The following is a 16138-nucleotide window of genomic DNA, read 5'->3' as shown; positions in this document are numbered from 1 at the left end:
GCCTCAGAGGCTGCACTGCTGAGAATCAGGGGTGGGGTACATCGAGCAATATTACAAGGCAGAAATAGCAAGGACTTATATCCCTGGTTGGCCGGAAAGATTAGAGAGAAAAACAAAGGCTTCCTTGGCGCTGCCCCGGTCCCAGCTCTGCGGAGGGCGACGCTCTCCACACCCGGGGCGCTGGTGGCCGTTTCAGGGGGCGACACTGACGAGCCGCGGGCCGCAGCGTTACCCACGCGGTACCTCGGGTCCGGCCCCGCCTGCACCAGCTGGGACAGTCTGGAGACGGTCTTCTGTTCACGCCGTCAAGTCTCATTTGGCCGAGGATTTATTTTCCTTCGGGGACAGAGGGAGAGCAGGGGCAAAGGACGTTCTCATAAAGTATCCAGCGACCGGGGCCGCTGGGGGTTCCGCGCAGAAACTCAAACTTCCCCGGCTTGACTTTTCCCCTTTGTTCACATCGTCTCGCTAATACTTAGCTTTCCCCGGTCACGTCTGTTTCGTTTTTGTTTCAAAGAGATGGCTTTGTTTTTGCCGGTGTGGGGCTCCACGAGGAGCTCCGCGCGTCCCGCCCCCTCGCCTCGGGCGTCACTGCCTCGCGGCGCCAGCTCGGTGGCCCCGGGGCCGCCAGGGGCCCCCGCCTTTGTCCGGCTGATCGGCCGAGGTGTAATCTGCGCGCGCACACGCACGCACGCACGCACGCACGCATGCACCCGCCCGCGCCCACCCGCGCATGCGCGCTCTCGCAGCTCCGCCCGAAGCACCGCCTCCATGCCAGACCGTCTCACCCACCAGTGCTCAAGTGTTTCACCCACCAGTGCTCAAGTTCGTGCCCCGCTTCGCTGCAGACCACTCCCGAGCTCGCCATCTGGGTTTCAGGTTCCCGGCGCAGCCCGATTTTCGCCTAAACCCAAAGTCGCGTTTCCCGCTTCCCTTCCTTCCGGCTTCTCTGCGCTGGCTGGCCGCCTGCAGTATCTTTATAAAGCTTCGTCTGATTTCTCTCTCCGTGCCTCCCCCTTCCTTGACGGAGGATGGCGGGCTTCCGCAGGGGCTGTGGCCCGCCAGACCTCCTTTGGTACTTTAACCGAACCTTTTATCCAGAGTCAGCTTCTCCCTCACAGCACACACTTCCAGGAGCCTTTCCTCCCGCTCCCTCCGCCTCCTTCGCAGTGCCCCTCATTCCAGTTCCCAGGGCCCCTTCATCTCTCTCATAGCTTGGTCACGCTTTATTGAAAATGCCTGTTTACTTGTCTTTTAGCCCTACAAATTCGGCGGTTCATTCATTTAATCAATCATATATTGAGCATCTACTCTTAAGTATTAACCTATTGTTAAATATTGGGGATATAATGGGAAGAAAAACAGATACAGCTCCCCCCACTGTGGCCTCTGAAAGGTCCTCTCTGGGTCAGAGACGGTGTTATACTTATTTCTGTAACCTGGAACATACAGAGGCTCCATGCATTCTGAAGAGATGGATGAAAGAAAGAATGAGCCCTCCCCTACCCTTTTGGGGAACCTCACCAGTGTTTTCTGTTTCATTATGCAAAACACAATCTCACAATGACAAGCTTGATACAAGCTTTTACTTTCTCAAGATCCATTATCTCCCTGGGTCTCTGAAGCCATCCTGTGAGTTGGCTTTGGTTCAGGTCTAGCATTTCATCTTATTAAGGCTTAGCAAGTACAATGTCAAAGGTCAAATGGCTCCTTGGTGATGGAGCCCAGATCAGACTTGAGCCTGGGGCTTTGTACTGCTAGACCCCAGCCTGCACTCCAGCTCTGCAGGTGATAAGTGTCCCCATCTCCTATGCATGCCACGTGTTTCCCAACCAGAATCTCAGGAAAATGGTAAAAGAGGGAATAGGTGGATGCCCAGTTTCTATTTAATTCTCTTCCAGATTCTTCCTGGGCCCTCCCTGACACAAGAGGTATTACTTAAGAAGGAGACTCATTTAATGGATATTCAGGTATGATTTTCTCTCTTAGCTTCCCCTTAACCCCTACTCTTGCCCCCAGTGATCTTTCCAGAGTAGGATAAGCTCAGCTCTTTCTTAGTTGGATTTTCACCAGGTACTTGAGGCTGAGTGCTGTGCGCATTACCTGGGTCAGTTCATTTCTATGATTAGATTTGTTTAATTAACATAACTAGGAGGCCCCATGTCCCTGGGCTGAGAGGGACAGAGAGCTCCCCAGATGCTTTCTGGACATTGTGCCAGTGGGAGCTTTGGCTCCATGCCAGTGACCTTAACTTGACCCACTTGTGGCACTTGAGCCCCTGACGGTGTTGTTGAAGGCTGACTCGAAGTCCCCTGGCTGCTGCCTTGTACCAGTAGCCTGCCACAGGGAGAACACATTGGACATTGGAGGGCCAGAGTCACCAGCAGTAAAGGACAGCTCCAGCTCTCCTATGGTGCATTGCAGACAGTGTGGGCTCCATTATGTATCACCTGGTGCATCTTGGGTCTCATTTCCCTGAGTTACAAGTTCCCAGTCTGTAAAATGGAAATAACAACGATCACCTCATAGCACTGACAGCAGGATTCAGTGAGACAGTTTGTAAAGTGAGCTCTCAATGTCTTGCAGAGTGCACCCACCCTCCCATGGGTCTCCCTCCGGTATACACACAGACACATGCCCACACATACACCACACACACACACACACACACACACACTCACTCACACACAACACAGTCACCAGCTTCATCTCAGCTGGGCTCTTATTCATTTTTTCACTTCCATCTCATCCTTTTCTGATGTTCCTTTAGTTTCCTCCCTCCTCCCATATTTTCTTCCTTCTTCCTCCCCCTTTCTAATGTCCTTATTTCATTTGGCTCCTTGACCTTATCCTTTTCATGAAGTGTTCTCATTTGGGCTCTGCCCAGTGACGATGAGTCTTGGGGTCTGGGGCCAGTGTCTTACCTCTTTGGGCAAGTGCCCCTCTTTCTTCAGAAGCACCTTTCCTAGCAGTGTTAACCATGCCTGTGCCCCCATCAGACCCCCCGGCCCCTTGAGGCAGGGATTGTGGCTTAATGAGCTAGAATATAGGGGAGACTTGAAAAGGATTGGTGGGGGGAAGGAAGGAAGGGAAGAAGGAAGGACAGGAGGGAGGAAGGGAGGGAAGGAGGGAGGAGGGCTCTTTTTATGATCCAAGATGGTCAGTCTTATGAACTCCAGAGGATACATGTGGCTACCACTAGCTCCTACTTTTATGCAAGTTCAAAAGAGCTTCCTTCCTCCAGCCAGGGGACTGGCCTGCTAAATGGAGCTCGGGCTGGGTTTCAGACCTTGTTTGCCTCCTTGGCTGTAGCTCAGGGCACACTGCACAGCATGTGAGTTCTGCTGCAAAAGGAGTCAAGGATGCCTTGTAGGCTGCCCCGGCACGGGTCTGACTGTGCTGTCAGTTGATGTGGCTCAGGCTTCTCCTGTTGAAGAAGGCCCTGCTGTTGGCCTGCTCCATGGTCATGTAGCTCTTTCCCACAAAGCTGCAGTGGGGCATGGGTCGCTCCTTCCCAGGGTGACAGAACTGTGTCAGGCTCCCTAGACATGCAGTCATTTGACAATGGCTGCCACCTTCATGGCAGTGGAAGGAAAGAGTGTCTCCTTCCCTCACGTACCGTGAAGTTGGCCCTCGTTGGGTGACCTTCCTTATTATGACTGTAGAGAATGGCACTCATATGTATAGCTTCTTTTATTAGGCACCTAGTTAATGCTAGTTAACACTAGTCAAAACTAGTGTGGTGTTTTTTTGCTCCCCACCAAGCTCCATGGAATCGGCAGAAATCTCCCCATTTCACAGACATGGAAATGAAGGAACAGAGAAATGAGTTGGTGGAAGACACTTTCCAGCACTCTGTGATCTCATCTCCCTAGGGATGGGATCCGAGCTCTGCGGTCTCTCATCTGAGGGCTCTCTTTAGGGGCTGCCAGATGTCTTGGAAAGACCTAGCAGTAAGGTGGGAAAGGGCATCTCTTAGTTGGAGGGCAGATATGGTTCAAGGAACTGGCTGGGTGACAGCTTTATTTGGCCAGAACCCGGCCCATATCAAAACCACATGGACACTCCTCTTTTCTTCTTGCCAAAGAACAAAAAAAAAGAGATTAAAACTTTGAGCTCCCAGGAGGCAGCCCACGTTTGGAGGCGCTTCTGCTAATGTAGCTTGCAGGAATATGAAACACTTTTGTCATTTTTTAGAAGCAGAGGCAGCAGAAAAAAGTCATATTTTCATCTCTTCAAGTTTCCAACAATAAAGTGAAACTTTTTTTTTAATCTCTCTTTCAGTAAGTCCCAGTGCTCTCGAGTTACTAATTTTTCCATGATTTCCTGAAATTTCAAGTCTCTCCTGTGCTGAGAGTTGGTGTTTACCGCAATCTCAGACTGTGTCTACTGGCAAGTGAGTTTTTAGATAACTTCGAAAAACAAATCCATTAGGAATGATAGCATTGGAGGGACTGGGGTTCCGGGGAGGAGAGCCTACTCCACAAATCTACACGGAAAACAACAGAAACCTGCATTCAGAAGGCTGTCCTGACCGTTGGGCAGAAAATTCCTCAATCCCTCTGAGCCTTAGTTTTCGCATCTGTAAAATGGCAGCAGCTGTAAGTGCATCACAGAGCTGCCTTGAGGAATGAATGAAGTGACAGGTGAAGGCATGGGGCAAGAGCTGGCCCTTAGTAGTCCCTCCCTAGACGCTTACCACGTTCCCCCCAGTCATTCTAGCTATGTCTTTCCCCACTATTGCCGGCCTCCATGCCAACTTGCGTGACTTAGCTCCGGGTAGTGGAGCTATGTTGTGCGTTGTGGGTTCTATGCCGGAATTATTCAGTTTTCATTTTGATTGGTTTTTCTCCTACTCCCCACTACAAGTGGGCTTCCATCCAGGAGAAGTTTGCTTTGTATCTCTCCCACCAACATGGGTATCTTGGGTGTTGCATCGGGCTTTAAACTCACAGCTAACAGAGAATGGAGGCTCTGCTGCACTTTCTCTGGGTCCCATGCCAGATAACCACTTGACGCACTTGTCGTTGAGCCACATAGGACCAATGTAAACATTTGACAGAGGCAGTTTTGCTTCGTGGTTATGAGCAGTGAAAGAGGCCTCTGACACTAAGTACACACGCGCTGATGAATCACTCAGTCCCTCTGAGCTTCAGATTCCCATTGGTACAACAGGGACAATGGAGAATGTCTCTCAGAGTTAGTGTGGAGATTGCATCAAATCACAGATGTAAAGAGTGAACCCTATGCCTATATAGAGTAATGGTCTAATATACCATAGCTATTACTATTTGTGGTGGTTATTTTTATTCTTAATGTGTGAAGGCTATCTGTCTCTCTGTCTACCTACCTACCTGTCTACCTATCTACTTATCTACCTGTCTATCATCTATCTATCATGTCGAATATTCCTGGTGATTTTCCTTATAATCTCTCAAGAAACAATTCTTCACAAAATGATGGCTCCAAGGCTGAATTAAAATAGTGTTACAGCCACTCAAGGGGCATGATTCCCTATGCAGGTTAGGGACTAAGTGCATTTAATTTGCTCATTCCACCCTTAAGAGAACTTGCTTAATGCTACTCCAATTTAGGACTTTTACTTGAACTTTGTAAAGGAACCAACATAATCAAATATATTACTATAAGCACACATCTAATTAGCCTTTAAAAGTGAGTTTATACATGTAGTGATGATGATTGCTGTTCTTAAAAACAAAGTAGCTATTGTCCCTTCGAGAAATTTTATTAACTATCTTACTTCGTTGGGTCCAAGAATACTTTGAAGAGGTTCTCATCTGTTCATTCCATAAATACTTGCTGAGTCAAAGGATATTGAAAAGAGCAAGATATGGCTGGTTGCTGCCCTCCAAGAAGTCTCTGGCTGGTGGGGAAACCAGCCTGGGTCAGTACCCCTGTGCTCTGGTAGAAGTAGAGAGAGATTGTTCTAGAGGCAGAGGGAAGGGCTTTTCATCAGGAGTAGTAGAGGAAGAAAAGGGATATCGGAGAAGGTTCCATGGAGCACTAGAGATAACCAACGGAGGAATTTCACAGAAGAGGGAGAGAATTTTCCCTCACACGTATTAGGGAAGAATAAGTAAGATGATGGGGCTGCGAAGGGAGGGGAGGCAGAGAGACAGGCTGAGCTCCAGGACCATCACCGTGACCGGAGTCAAGCCAGGAAGTACGGATAGGATCCCAAGAGCTGCAGGAGGGGAGCGATGTGACCAGTTTCGTGTGTTAGAGTACTGGGAATATGGAGGGTGCACTTGGGAGTAGGGGAGGTGTTCTGCTGAAGCAGGGAGAGAGTCAGAGAATTACTTCCCTAGCATCTGCACCACCTGGGAGCTCCTGAGAAGTACAGATTCTTTATCTCCACCCTAGACCAACTGAGTCGGGGTCAGCATTTTAACAAGGTTCCGGGGTGATTGGTACTCACCCTGCGTTGGAAGACTCCTGAGAAATTCGGGACTGAACTAGCATGGGCCAGTGGCATTAGTGATAGAAGGGGAAGAATTTGCATCCTGTCTGAGTCTGTGGTTCCACTGAAAAGTGGAATGACTTAGCGGAGAGTAACTAAAGAATTTTTTGGCAAGTTCGCTCTAGAAGCTGCCGTGTAAATGCATTTTGTGCCATCAGATATGTAAATGAGTTAGCTGCCCAGAGTTTATTAAGAAGTCCTGAAATGTACTAAAAGAATGTGAAAGATGAATTACTTACGCAGGGCTGTGTTCAGAGAGGGTGCTAGATAAATACCATTTGAGTAGATAATTAAAAGTGAGGGGTCTTCCTTAACTTGTCCTAATAGCCTTGTGGGCGTGTAACGTGCTTGGAGATGGGCAGCAGCGGCCATGGATGGGTGAACGGTATTAGACCAGTGTATGGCTGGCCAGACCTAGGTGGGGGTGGGGAGTGACCTCTCTTTTAGAAAAACTTCATTCATTCAGACATTCGTCTGCTGAATATTACATCAGGCACCGGGAATACAGAGATGAACCAGGCAGAAGTATAAACATGAGTCACAAACTGAAGGTGTTTGAATGGCCCTGTGCTTGGACGTGATGTGTTCGGCAAGGACAGAATGCTCAGCATCTTGCCAAGCTTTGGCATATAGTAGCATCCTTAAGCACGTGTGGTCTGAGCTGGAGACACCCCGATGTCGAACTCTTCCCTACCTTGGGCAAGTACCGCAGCCTCCCTGTGCCTCAGCTTCCACACTGCAAAGGGAGAAAGATAACACTTCTCGGGGTGGTTATCAGGAAGAGATGAGCGTATGTGTGTGAAATGCTCGGAAAGGGTAGCAATCATTATCATTACCATCTTCATCATCATCATCATCATCATCGTTGTTACTGTAATATCCTTATCTTTGTTTTGATTCTTTCAAGAGATATAGAAGAAATACAAAACACATTCTCAGCTCTCAAGAAATGTACTTGCTTGGGGCACCTGGCTGACTTAGTTGGAGGAGCATGTGACTCTGAATTTCAGGTTCGTGAGTTTGAGCCCCATGTGGGGAGTAGAGATTACTTAAATAAACAAAACTTAAAAAAAATAAAAGAGAGAGAGAGAGATTTCTTAGGTAGTTGGAGAAAGAGTATATACCCATGGGAGAGGGATTGCCAACAACAGAAGCTAAATATGGTTTCAGGCCCTTCCATGGAGTGGGGCCATCAATTTTGAGGGGCTCTGCAGAAGGTGCCCTCTGTGGGCTAGGACTCTCAGGAAAGCCTTCTCAGGACAGATGCTATTGAGACAGGAACTTGAGTGACTGGGCGCAAGGGCCCACAAGGAGGACAAGAGCAGTGGAATCCTATAGATTTGGAGACAGTAGGATCAACAACAGCCTTTTGGCCCAAGGCTCTCAGGCTGCACAAAGGAAGCAGGCCAGAGGGTGGAGGCTGGCAATTCTTGCTTCTGATCACTCGTCGGGGAGCAGTTTTACTGGGCCGGGAACCCAGTCTTCCAGCTCCTGAGCTAATAGTGCATCTGCATAAAACACCGCAGCATACAAGGAGCTCACGCATGCCAGGTGTGGCTGTATTGTGAGGCCAGGTATAACAGGCTGCATACAAAGGGGGGCGGGGTTCTGAGTCTGGTCAAAGATGGCACCCAGCCTCTGTCCCAATCAGCTGAATCCCCTCTCACCTGGCTCTTATAAAGGCTCCTCCTGTCCTCTCCCTCTCTTCCTTGCCTCCTCAAAAGTGTCCCTAGGGCCTACTGCATGCAAGGTCTTGTGTTAAGTGTTGAAAACAGGACTGGGAGAGACTCGCAGTCTCCCGAACAGCAGGGGTGGAGAAGCTATTTCACTGAGAATGGGACTCTGCTTGATTGGCAGTGGCAGCCAGAGCTGTACTGAGAGATCTGAGGCTCCATTGGGAGCCTGGGGGAAAGCATGCGATGATTGATTAGCAATGCCTGTCAAGGGTGCAAGAAGAGAAGAGTGGTTGCTCCAGAGTCTGTGCCTATTTCCCCAGAAACAACGTCTGGACTTTGAGAATGTTTGCATTTCTGACTCACAACCCTACAGTGTCATGATCACTAGTTCGTGCAATGACTTGATTTGGTGCTAGAGATAAGAAAAAAAAATCCACAAACTAACCAGCCCCAAACACAAAGAACATCCAGTCCAACAAACAAACAACCTTTCTTTGCCCTTAAGAATTCCTGGGGTTTTCAGAGGCCCTTCAGAGGATTTAAGATACCTTCAATGTGAGCCTTTGGAGCGTTTTCTTCCCTTGAACCCACCAGATTTGACCACTGGATTGCATGTTATTTTTAAAGAGTCCCAAGTTTCATAAAGTTTGTTTCTAGAAACCCCTTGCATGATACTCACTATGGTCCCATCTCCAATCCAGCCCTGCCTTCTGGCCAGAGCCTCCACTCCTTTCCATCCCCCACCACAGGAGACTGCTGAGTCAGTATGCCCCTTGAGAAGAAAGCACCCCGAGTAATGCAGCATTTACAAAGTAGGGTGAATATGATGTGTGGTCAGTCCTGGCCAACGCATAGTGAGACACGGGAGCAGCACATTTCTAAGCTGCAGGAGTAGAAAGAAGGCCTGGGTCTACTTTGCTGGCTTTTACAGATGTACCCACGCTCTCTGAGCCCGGTTTCCCTTTGTTACCACAAGCATACATCTGTGAGGCTCCTGGCTGCTCATAGCTGTCCAGCCTTGATCCTGGATTAAAGCTAAGGCACCTGACCTTTGTAGGGAACCAGCCTGAGGCCTTATTGACCCAGATTGTGAACCACATTGGGAAATTGCCCAAAGCAACACAACTGTATGCATTTGCAATGCTCACACTGTTCTAGGGATTCCCAGGTGTGGAGGCAGCATTAATATAGGAGAGAAGACAAAGGCTTTGGACCCAGACAGACCTGAGTTCATATGTTCTAAGCAGGTTGACATTGGGTGAGTTACTCTCGTACTCTGGTAGCCTTAGTTACTTCATTCATAAACTGGGATATGATTCCTACCTCATTTCTTTGTTAGGAAAAATAAGTAAGCCGATATATATGTGAAAGTTAGTATTAGGTTTGCTGTGAGTAACAAAGACCCCAAATAGCAGTGCTTAAAAAGACAGCAGTCTGATTGCATCCACATCCATGTTCCAGCAGAAGACTAGAGGAAGGTCTGAAAAAGCCAACAAAGGGCACGAACTATCTATCACTTTCACACACTCCCGCTTACAACCCATTGGCCAGAATGGAGTCACATGGCCACATCCAACTGCAAGGGAGCCTGGGAAATGTAGTCTTTATCCAGGGGGCCATGTGACCTACCAAACATGTATTATCTATGGAAGGAGGGGAAGAATAAAGTTTGGGGGCCAACCAAACCCTGCCCTGGTTTATGAAACACTTAGAGCTGTGCCGGACTAAATGATAAGTCCTCCCCTGTTTTTGCTCATTGCACATTGCATGCATGCTGAGAATGGCACGAGTGGGGATTTTCTTTTCAGGCTGGTTTGCCACCAGCACATGCCAGTCCTGGTACTGATTTAAATTTACCACCTGGTAAAAAGAATTTGTGGCAGCAGAAATTCCTTTTATTGCTTCCTTGTAAGGGATCTGGTGAATATTTGATGCGTAGGTTTCTTGCTTATAAGTTGACCGGGTTAGTTCATGTTTCCTAGAAAGTCAGAAACCTTTCAGTGACTTCCACAGCCACTTTTGCATACCAGGGGGATGCTGTGAAGGGAGGACCTTGGAATATCACACTGCAGAGATGGCTGATGCCCTCAGCCTGTCATTCTTTCGAGAAGAAAGACATGTATGGTACCTCAACCCCTCCTTCTTTTCTGTTCTGGGGCTCAAAGTCATGTGGTAATGACTCAGCTTTGCCAGTATTTACCCAGGGTGGCAGGTACCCATTGTGGGAGAATACTTATTGCCCTTGACCTCATTGAGTTCTCAGTATTTGGGAAGACAGATACTAGACACACCATCACCCAAATCATTCTTCAGTTACAATACTATCTAGATTTAATCACTCTTAGTAACTAAAGAGTCATTTTCAATACTTGCTTGCTTCTCACCTGCCACATCCGAGTAGGGACCAGGTCCTGAGACTTCTTTCTTGGAATGCCTCTGACATGATTTGTCCCCTTTCACCTCTCACTATTGCTGGCCTGGCCTTGGCCTTCGTGACCTCTTCTGACTGCTAGGTTCATGTGGAATTTGAGTGTGTGGCCTCTGGAGGGAGGCTACCTGCCCCACCACTTACTGGTTTAGTGGGGCTTTGGGTTTATTTGACTTCTGGGTCTCTGTTTCCTCTTCTTTAAGTGAGACAATAACAGACGTACTGTATTTGTTTGCTAGAACTTCTGGAACAAAATACCACAAAGCCGATGGCGTAAACAACAGAAATGGATTGTCTCTCAGTTCTGGAGGCCAGAAGTCTGAGATCATGGTTTCAGTCGGTTGGGTTCCTGGTGAGAGCTCTCTTGCAGATTGCCTCCTTGCCACGTCCTCACATGGTGACGAGAGAGGTCATCTCTCTTGTGTCTCTTCTTATAAGGGCACTAATCCCATTCATGAGGACTCCACTCTTAGGACCTAATTATCTCCCAAAGGCCCCACCTCTTAACAGCATCACAGTGGGGATGAGGGTTTTAACATATGAATTGTGGGGGGGGCGGTGGACACAAACATTCAGTGCTTGGCTTGCACCACCTCTGCTCCTTATCTGGCAAAGTGACCTTTGTCACACTGGGCTCGGCTCCTGGACTCCTTTTCAACCCTGGACCCAGCCAGTTCCCTTCCTGTCTTCTCCCATAACATCCTTCTCCAGCCAAAGTCTGATTTTGTTTGTGGCTAGTGAGGAAGTTAACTGCCAGGAGTGGCTGATGCTGGAAGAAGAGGAGCATAAGGCTCCATGCAGGAGGGGTGGGGGCTGTGAGGTGCCATATCTGCTGTCCTTCTAGGCTGCCATTCTGATTCCACTTCCTTGAGTGGTATGTTCAGGCTCTGTGCTTATTTTATTTTATTTTATTTTATTTTATTTTATTTTATTTTATTTTATTATTTGATTATTTTATTTTATTTTACCCCTGTCAGTGGTGCCCCCGTCTTTTCTCAGTTATTTCATGTCCTCATGCTCTTTGACCTATATCTAAACCTCTCTTGAGAAAGAAGACACTATAAGTTCTTTACCCCTTAAGACAAACAGAAATCACAGGATTCCACTTTTTCGTCTGGTTTCTGATGAGGGATGGGAAGGCTTTTTCCCTATGGATGTATTTGGGGTGAGAAGACAGGAGTAGAAGTGGAGGGAATGTCTACCCTGTGCGACTGAAAACCCTCCCTGGAGAGAGCTCTTCCACATCCAGCTTTTGGCACCTACCCTATTCCTGCTCATCCAGAGACGTATTTCCTTTGTTAGTGAGTCAGAAATGGCCCTTTTGGGTCAGCTCTGTGGAATTGCAAAGGGTCAGACAGTATGCTCTGGGACCTGAAGGTATGTATCCATGAGATCGATGGGCCGGGTGGACAAGAGAAACATGAATGACTGAAATACAGGGTTGCACATGCTATCTGCTTGCAGGAGACATGTGTAAGTGCAGATTGCAGGCGGAACAGAAGGACTGAATGGAAGGCAGTGATTAGTTCTGGTAGGGGATTCTGGGAAGACTGTGTGGAGGAGGTGGTAGAGGGGCAGATCATGGCTGGAAGGAGAGAATGAATGATCAGGAATGGTCCAAGAAGGGAGAAAGTTCAGTATTGGAGCTAGAGCTAGGAGTGTTGGTAGGGAACTATGTTTGGGGATGGGGAGAAGAGTCCAAAAGTCCCCACCAAGGAAAATTGATGGTGAAGCTGCCTGCATTCACTTTGTTGTTGCCCAAGTGAATTTCCTTTGCTTTCCAGATCTCATCTGCCTTCCCCATGAATCCTGCCTGTGCAGGCCTTCTCTAGCTCATACAGAACCTTGATGCAAGTTAGAAAAATAGTCTCCTTCTGGGCTGACCCAGCCCTGCAGGCACACAGTTTGGCCAGCAGATGGCGCCTCTTTGTGAATTGGAAAAGCCATGGCTGATGGTGTGGGCAGCCTAGAACTGATTGAATTTTAGATTCCTTCATGGCTTTCAGCAGGGCATCTTTGCTCAGGGCAACCCGCTCTACATCCCCCAAGCCTCACGGACCCTCTGGACACATCAGACCCTTTCTATAACCTTGACAGGTGCTGTTCCTTCCACCTGGATTTCCTGTCTCCCTCTTTGTAAATTCCAACCCATCCCTCCAAACTAGCCCAAGTATCAGGAACATCTGTTGAGTGAGTGGGTGAACTGGACCATATCTTCAATGCATCTTCCCATATCTTCTCTCTTTATATCCTCTGCCACCAGAGAGGTGAGTAGGTTAAGTACCATTAACTTCATTGGGTACAAAACAGACTGATGGTCAAAGAGGGTCAGTGGCCTGCTGGAGGTCCCAAACTATCTCTGCAGTGTTATTTCCTGTAGGGTTCCTGCAGGAACCCTACCTAAACTTACTCACAACGTGCTCCATCAAATCCAATTACTTCCTGCCTCTGAAGAGACTCTGTATTGCCCTGCCTCTCTCCCTTTACCTATGCTGTACCCTCTTCCTGAATACTCTTCCCAAGGCTCACTTAGTTAGAAACCAGCCCAAGTGTAATACCATCTTCTCTATGGGGATATCTACAATTTCTGGGCCCTGAAGTCTTCAAGGCACCTGCTGAGTATTTGTACTGAGCTTTTGCCTGGTGGGCTCACATCTCACCTTTTCTGAAAGCTGAAGAGTGCTCAGTTCTGGGCCCCATTTGCTCTTGTGTCTCTTGGACTGGCAGGGCAGCGCCGTCTGCATAACAGGATGCAGAAAGGGTTAAGGCAGCTTATTTTGAAGTAATTAAGTCAGTGGCTCTCAACCTTTTCATCCAGGACCCATTGTAACAAATGCATTTGGCATCATGATCCTGTGTATATATATATGTATACATTCTTTCCTGAAACAAAACTTTTCCAAAACAGCATCTCCACTGGCAATGTACAACACACTCTAATATTTTCTTTCTTAAATTTATTTTTTAAAAAGATTTTATTTATTTATTTATTTGAGAGAGAGAGAGGGAGGGAGCGCATGAGCAGGGGGAAGGGAAGAGGGAGAGGGACAGGCAGACTCCCAGCTGAGCAGGATGTCTGATGTGGGGCTTGATCCCAGCACCCTGGGATCATGACCTGAACCAAAGTCAGATGCTTAACTGACTGAGCCACCCAGGCACTCCCTAATATTTTCTATTCAATTCCATTGTGCTTTTAAAACTTCTGGTTGTGACCTATTAAATTGACTTCACAACCCACCAATGGGTCATGGACCTTGGTTTGAAAACACTAACTGAAACCACCAAGAGGCAGGATTCTGAGAAAGCACTGGCCATTGGGCTAACCTGAATTCTGTCCTTGGATAAGCGTGGGAGGTAGTGGTGGAGGCTAGATTCAGCGAGGAGGTGCTGGGACCTAAAGTCAGATTTGTTGCCCTTCCATGGCCATGGGCAAAATATCCTGACCTCCCATTCTGTTCTTTGTCTGGCACCCAGGACCCTCCTACTGCCTCCTGGAAGTCCCCTTTGATGACCAACAATAGCAAGGCCCTTCCTCTCTGCCTCTCCACATCTGTGTCCCTCCTTCCACTATCCCAGCACTACTGTCCCTCTTTGTCACCCAAGACAAAGGAGGGAGGGATGTGTTTTGTCCATTCTTACACCTTCAGTGCTTGCAGAGACCCTGGCCTATAGGTACTCAATAAATGTTGGCTAAATAAATGGGTAAGTGAATAAAGAAATGGGTGACTATAGCATCAGGGTCCTGCTGAGTGGGGAATCCCAGGGGTTGCCAGCTCAAATGCCCTCAAATCAAGATGTCGGCAGAGCTGGTTTCCTCTTGAGGCTCCAGGGTAGAGCTGTTCCTTCCCTCTTCCAGCCTCTGGTGGCTGCTGGTGCATTCCTTGGTGTATGGCTGTATCCCTCCAATCTCTGGCTCTGTGGTCACATGTCCTTTTCCTCTTCTGTGTCAAGTCAGATTGCCCCTTAGTTTCCCCCTTATGAGGACCCTTGTGATTATAGTTAGGGCCCATTCAGATTATCCAAGATAATCTCCCCATCTCAGCATCCTTAATCAGATCTTCAAAGTCTTTTTGCCACATAAGGTGACATTCCTAGGTTCTGGGATTAGAACCAGGATATCTCTGAAGATCATTCTTCAGTCTACCATACCATGAGTGAGCAGAGTCGGATGGAGGTTGGAGCTAAGAGGAACCCCATTTTCTTCTGGCCCCATCTTCTTACTGTAGACACGGGAAAGGGAAGACTGTAGAGTGGAAGCAACTTGCCCACAGTCATTGGCTTGTTAGGAGCAAGGCTGGGAGAGGATTTTGAGTTTCTGCCATTTCCATGACAGCTGCTGCTCTGATGTATCCTGTGGCTCTGATATATCTTTTTTCGCAGTGTATCTTCTGCAGTGGTATCTAAAATGCCAGACAAAGATTCAGCACTTGTATTTTCCACCCTAAAAGTCACACATGTTGTTGGTTATTTAGGGACTTTTGGAGTTGAACTAATACATGAAAAGCTGGTGTTACTTTCCACAGAGGTGGTGCCTCCTTAAAGTCTTGAGGATTTTTAAAGCCCCCGTGAGTTGCCGGGGGGACCTTAAAATAAATGTGGGTACTCCTCTTTCTTAATCCCATTAATTACTCATAACTTACTTTCCATTCAAACTACTCATATCCCAAATACTCCATACATTTTTTTCCCCTGGTTGTAATCATGCAGTTCAATAAATCCAAAGAAGTTTACAGCCCTTGTGTTCAGAGGGTCCAATCCCTTCAGTTCTGCATAGGGAGGGATTAGGAGATTTAACCTTTTCCTTCTAAATTGAACTCATGTCAGAAAGGAAATATACTAACTAACTGAGGAAAAAAGCATTGGGGAAGATATGGTGGACCAGTTGGTCCCACGGAATCCCCCGCCCAGTGTGTCCCTGGATATCTGTGAGGGGGCAGGAACTTCCTAACGGTGTCTCTGAACACACTCGGATATTCTAATCTACCCTTAAGAAACCAACACAGCTTAGCCAATTTCTTTAGAGACAGAGAGAGAGAAAGAGAGGGAGAGAGAGGACTCTTTATCCGTCCATCCATATATATCTATATAAACGCACACATGTATGTGTAGACATGCATATGTGTGTGTACGTGTGTGTGTTCCTGTATGACCCTTTTAGAATAATGCATTCCATAACTTTACCCTAAACACCTCTGTGTAGAGTAGAATTTAATGCTCGGGTTTCCATCACTTTCCAAGGAGAGCGATGGAAGGGGGGAAGTCCATTATCATGTTCTGATGTGGGAAAGGGTCTTTGTTTTCCTTTGTGATTCTTATTCTTAAGCCCATCAATTAACAAGGCAGATGAAGGCTGGATATACCTCCTGGCAAATGTCTGGATGGGAAAGAGAACATCCTTACCAAGGGCTACAGATTTTAAACAGGTGTCTGGCCATCTCACTGATGAGGAGGATCTAAAATTTGGACTCCATTTCCGCAGACAGCAGAACCTTAAGGGTGTGATTATTCCTTTAGGCATCTCATGCAGCCCCACCACTTTGAACATTTACGGTG

The 16138-nt window shown here is 47.6% G+C and overlaps 1 long non-coding RNA gene across 1 annotated transcript in view; it reads left to right on the top strand.

Moving 5' to 3' along the window:
- Positions 1–749: 749 nt before the first annotated feature.
- LOC148110713 (uncharacterized) overlaps positions 750–16138 on the top strand; it is a 35821-nt gene continuing 20432 nt past the window's right edge. Inside the window, exons 1-2 of the long non-coding RNA XR_015725115.1 lie at positions 750–825; positions 1902–1970. This is a non-coding gene — a long non-coding RNA (uncharacterized LOC148110713). The remainder of the gene's footprint in view (positions 826–1901; positions 1971–16138) is intronic.

This window comes from Ursus americanus, chromosome 1 (assembly GCF_024610735.1).
Source record: "Ursus americanus isolate L20-20 chromosome 1, mUrsAme1.1.p, whole genome shotgun sequence".
NCBI classification, from domain to species: domain Eukaryota; kingdom Metazoa; phylum Chordata; class Mammalia; order Carnivora; family Ursidae; genus Ursus; species Ursus americanus.
This window is presented reverse-complemented; position numbering and strand designations above follow the sequence as displayed.